The sequence below is a fragment of the Schistocerca nitens genome, chromosome 8, assembly GCF_023898315.1.
Source record: "Schistocerca nitens isolate TAMUIC-IGC-003100 chromosome 8, iqSchNite1.1, whole genome shotgun sequence".
Lineage (NCBI taxonomy): Eukaryota > Metazoa > Arthropoda > Insecta > Orthoptera > Acrididae > Schistocerca > Schistocerca nitens.
This window is the reverse complement of record NC_064621.1, coordinates 492,821,328-492,827,327: the sequence shown is the minus strand read 5'-3', so window position 1 is coordinate 492,827,327 and position 6,000 is coordinate 492,821,328.

Genomic DNA, 6,000 nt, shown 5'->3' with positions numbered 1-6,000 from the left:
GTTGCGTAAACAAGAGCTTTCAAATGCCCCCATAAATGAAAGTCAAGAGGGTTCAGGTCAGGAGAGCGTGGAGGCCATGGAATTGGTCCGCTTGTACCAATCCATCGGTCACCGAATCTGTTGTTGAGAAGCGTACGAACACTTCACTGAAATGTGCAGGAGCTCCATCGTGCATGAACCACATGTTGTGGAGTACTTGTAAACGCACATGTTCTAGCAGCACAGGTAGAGTATCCCGTATGAAATCATGATAACGTGCTCCATTGAGCGTAGATGGAAGAACATGGGGCCCAATCAAGACATCACCAACAATGCCTGCCCAAACGTTCACAGAAAATCTGTGTTGATGACATGACTGCACAATTGCGTGCGGAATCTCGTCAGCCCACACATGTTGATTGTGAAAATTTACAATTTGATCACGTTCTAATGAAGCCTCACCCGTAAAGAGAATATTTGCACTGAAATGAGGATTGACACATTGTTGGATGAACCATTCGCAGAAGTGTACCCGTGGAGGCCAATCAGCTGCTGATAGTGCCGGCACACGCTGTACATGGTACGGAAACAACTGGTTCTCCTATAGCACTCTCCATACAGTGACGTGGTCAACGTTACCTTGTACAGCAGCAGCTTCTCTGACGCTGACATTAGGGTTATCGTCAACTGCACGAAGAATTGCCTCGTCCATTGCAGGTGTCATCGTCGTTCTAGGTCTTCGCCAGTTGCGAGTCATAGGCTGGAATGTTCCGTTCTCCCTAAGACGGCGATCAATTGCTTCGAACGCCTTCCTGTCGGGACAACTTCGTTCTGGAAATTTGTCTCTATACAAACGTACCGCGCTACGGCTATTGCCCCGTGCTAATCCATACATCAAATGGGCATCTGCCAGCTCCACATTTGTAAACATTGCACTGACTGCAAAACCACGTTCGTGATGAACACTAACCTGGTGATGCTACGTACTGATGTGCGTGATGCTAGTACTGTAGGGTAATGAGTCGCATGTCAACACAAGCACCGAAGTCAACATTACCTTCCTTCAATTGGGCCAACTGGCGGTGAATCGAGGAAGTACAGAACATACTGACGAAACTAAAATGAGTTCTAACATGGAAATTAAGCGTTTCCGGACACATGTCCACATAACATCTTTTCTTTATTTGTGTGTGAGGAATGTTTCCTGAAAGTTTGGCCGTACCTTTTTGTAACACCCTGTATAAGAAAACCAAACCAGTTTCAGACCTGTTATTCTCATTTATTGCCTGTATTAGTGGTAATACGTGGAATCTGTTTTAGTTTGCGATTGCTGTGGTTTTGACCAAGAACTTGTGTATTTTAAACCGAGTTGTTTGTTTTCCACAGTTTTAAAATAAGTGTGGCAGTGTAAGTCTAAATTGCGTTGTTATTGTGCTGTACGTAGTTTGTTCTTCAGCTGTGTTACCTTTATGCTCTGGCTTTTGAAATTATGAGTGAATTACATATTAAATTTACTTACATTACTATTTCGTCAATTCTCAAGGAAGATATTTCTGTGTTTCATATAACTGTTTGTCAGAGTAAACCAGTGCCTGAACATAATAGTCTGAAACTCACTGCACCCCAGTACGAAACTGCACACGAAACAGTCGTGTTTCATTACTGTCCCACTCGTCACAAAAGTTCAGTGGATTGTCTGTCACTGAGACCATGGCAGAAGATATTCTAGCAATTGTTTAGGTTTCTCTATTTGTCACTGTATAAATTTTGTTTACTATGAAGAAAGGAACTATAGAATCTATTACCAGAAAGCCATTTTCCCTATCTCTAAAATATAGAGGAAATCCAACTTTCAATGTAAAGGTTAAAACAATTAGATGGAAAAAAGTGTTCAGTATAGGAAACGACTCCTAATAAATAAAAAAGGAATCCCATGGTCAATTGACCATATTATGGAAACCATTTACTGACAAATATTCCAACATTCGGTAAAGAATTCAACTGCGATTACACGACAAAAACACATATGTAAATTTCATTCTGCAGAATTAAAATATCCTAGAGTCTACTAATGTTCATTTCCTTACCCTGCTAATATGGTAATTACGTGTTCCTTAAGTACTGATTTACATAATAAAAACCAGAAAAACGGTATTCCCGTAATAGTTGTTGCAGCCCTCTACAATATGGATGAGCACAATGAAAGATTTAAAGGTTTCACAAAATTAAAGGTTTCAAAAATTACTATCATGGTCCACATCGTGGAATATTTTTCTGAGATGAAGAACATAAAAGTGGAAAATACAGACGCAGACGCTGCTCCTCAGTGATAAAGAGGACGCGGAGGACAGCGGTTCAGCGATGTCTCCAACTCTAGTAGTGGACAATAATGGCGATAACTGGACGGCTGTAGCATTACCTAAGGTGATCGGCGAAAGCGGGTAGCGACCAAGAAATTGGTAAACGACAGTTGTTATGTTAATTTCTGGATGGCAGACGTAAGTGCCGTCGAATTACAGAGATAACATCCCTCCTGTGTCGTTGGGCTTGGGTAGTCGCAAGACTGTCCTTTCGCAACATCACGTTGCAGCAAGTGCCGACCCGTCACCTTACGTCATACTTCCCTATCGAGTGACATGATTTCGCAGGCGAACCAGTACGTAACCATATGCATATCAGCAGTCCCTTCCGCAGGTCGCTGTTGCGTGTACTTTTTGCGAAGTCATTTCTATGTGACATGAATTGTTTGTGCACCTCCCCGCCTCCAAAAGCCTCTAGCTACTAGTTAAACAGCAGAAATGGAGTTTCCACAGTCCGTTCAAAAACATAGAAATTTTTTATCTTTTGATCTAAGCATTCCTTACAACAAGAACTGCAGTTCAAGAGTCAACTCATATTTTACATGGACCAATAAATCTCTGAAGCAAAACTTATCAATAGAACTCCCAACTCATAAGAACAGTATACATACCATCAGTTATAACTTAATACATTAAATCTGTTAGCACGAGAGAACACAAGTAAATGTTGTCTGCTCCTATTCGAAAGAAGAGCGTACGACATACTAAGGAGCAAAACCACATAACCTTTTTCCAACTCAATCATCAGTTCATTTCACTATATACCTCAGGCCACAATTAATTTTCTATTAGAACTGTCAGTGATTCCAATGAGGTAATGCACGCATTCGGCTCAGAACGTGTCTAGAAAGGAATTATGATGGACTGCAATATGTTTCAGAATGTTCACAAATTACTCCTGAAAAGCTCCCTGAAAATCAGACTACTACAGAAGATTGGTGGAAGTCTAATGTCCTGGTAGACATGGTACAATGGCTGAAGATGTAAATAAAGTAAAAGAACCATCACTGCCGCACCATCAAAGGAATATACACCAAATTACTAGATTCGGCGCAACACGTACGCTGTCTTCAGGTCCACTAAAAAGAAAAAGGCCCATGTACCATAGAACGCATATAGTGTGTATTCACCTCTTGTAAGTAGGCTGTTTAGGTTTTTTTATTGGTAACGCCACCTCTGTATGAAAATCACTGGCTGTGCTGTGTGCAGTCTGTGGCTGCTTTGCATTGTTGTAATACTCGCCATTGTAGTGTTGGGCAGCTGGGCTGTTAACAGCGCGTAGCGTTGCGCAGTTGGAGGTGAGCCGCCAGTAGTGGTGGATGTGGGGAGAGAGATGGCGGAGTTTTGAAATTTGTAAGACTGGATGTCAATTATGACTATTAAGGTAAATACATTGTTTGTTCTCTATCAAAATCTTTCATTTGCTAACTATGCCTATCAGTAGTTAGTGCCTTCAGTAGTTTGAATCTTTTATTTAGCTGGCAGTAGTGGCGCTCGCTGTATTTCAGTAGTTCGAGTAACGAAGATTTTTGGTGAGGTAAGTGATTTGTGAAAGGTATAGGTTAATGTTAGTCAGGGCCATTCTTTTGTAGGGATTTTTGAAAGTCAGATTGCGTTGCGCTAAAAAATATTGTGTGTCAGTTTAAGCACAGTCTTGTGTAATTGTTCTAAGGGAACGTTTCATATGTCGACGCTTAGCCGAGTATACCTCACTGGAATCTTCTGTTTTTTTCTTGTAGTATGTGTAATTAGTGTAGCTTTTGTTTATTGCTAGCGCGTAATTGTAGAGAAAATCTCCTTTGTAGTTGCAGTCTTTCATTGTTGTACAGTAAAACAGTTGTGGCATGCATGTAGATTTGCACCAAGTATTTCGCAGCTGCGCTTGCAATTAACTACATATTATTTTCAGTGCTATGTTAATGTGTTCTTATTTTTGCTCTTCAAATTGTGCTTCTCTGTGTTATCGTGTGAAATATTGTGACAATAATGGCATGTGAAAAACGTAACACTAGGCTCCAAAGTAAACTGAGAAATAATAGTGACGACGAGCGTAGCTTGCCAGCACCACTGCGTAATGAATTAACAGACGTTCAAAGTAGTAATTTGGTAACTGTGCATAGGGAAATGGAGCGGGCTGCATACAATGGCGTAGACAGTGAAACAGGTAGTAAACAGGGAAGCATTATCGATCGATCGCTCGGCAACAGCTCGCCTCAGGAATCCGAAATGACAGGACACAATTTTGCAAACACTGTAGATTCAGGTTTTGCGTCCTCACCGTTTTTTCAAATGAGTCGAGACACATTTTCCGCTTGTCAAAATGTGAATGTTGCCGGTGCAAATTCACTGCCGAAAAGCACTGAGGAACATGTTTCAGACACCAGTGCATTGTTATTACAATTAATGCAACAAATGGGACAAAAGCTTGAAAAGTTAGACACAATGGAACAACACCAGAGACAAACACAGCAACAGTTAGACACAGTGGAACAAAATCTTCAAAAGTTAGACACCACACTTGAACAAACACGTGAAGATTTAACTACTGAGTTACATAACATTGAATCGAAATGTCAAAAAGTCTGTAATGACGTAAAAACACAAATTTGTGAGCATTTTCAACCTATTTTTTCGCGGAATGAAAATGCATTACAGAATCACGAAGCAGCCATAAAAGAACTGCAAACTATTGTTCATCAAAATCATGAGACCCTGCAAGCTAAAATTGGCTCAATTGCATCTACCGATTCGGTTATGCAACTTGCAAAAACTCAAGAAAACTTACAGGACACAGCAGATACTCTGAAAATTGGTTCAGAAAGACACATGGAGGAAATTAGTTCATTATCAGAGAAAGTAGTTGAACTTTCGGATCAGCTAAATAATTTATCTACGAAGGTAGATGATAATCTGACACAAAACCGGTAGTCTTTAATGACACAGAAGAGAGCGAACAAATTAAGAAATTCAAACAGAATCAGAATCAAATTAATACGCAACACAAAAGAGAAATCCGGGAAGTACAGGATCAGTTGGCACAAGTAATACAAAAATTTCATATTTCAGAGGACACTCACGCTCCAACACGGGAAGAGGAACTTAGAAAAACGGAAAAGCCACAAAATAATAACACAAGGCATTTCGGAAATTATGAAAGAAATTGGCAAGGTGCACCGAATTTTGAGATGGAACCGCCGACACGACGTAACAATGACTGATATGCTACTCACCGACACGATGATTTTGACTATAAGCTGTTCATTACTACACGTAAATTCAAAACGTTTAAGAATTCTGCCAACGACATTCATCCACATGTGTGGCTTAATCAATTCTCTCATTGTTTACCTCCCACCTGGTCTTTAGAGCACAGATTAGAATTTATGTGTGGCTACTTAGAGAATGAACCAGCTGTAAGAATGCGATCGGTCATTCACGATTGTCACACTGAAGGAGAATTTTACCATGCCTTCCTCTCAGCATATTGGTCTCAAGCTACACAAGACCGAGTAAAACATAGCATCATGATGATGAAACTGAACAATCTGAATTTTCCAGTCTTGTCAAATATATTGAAGACATGTTGCATAAGTATCAGTATCTTTCAAACCCATACAGCCCCTCAGAACTCATCCGCATTTGCTTAATCAAATTGCCTGAA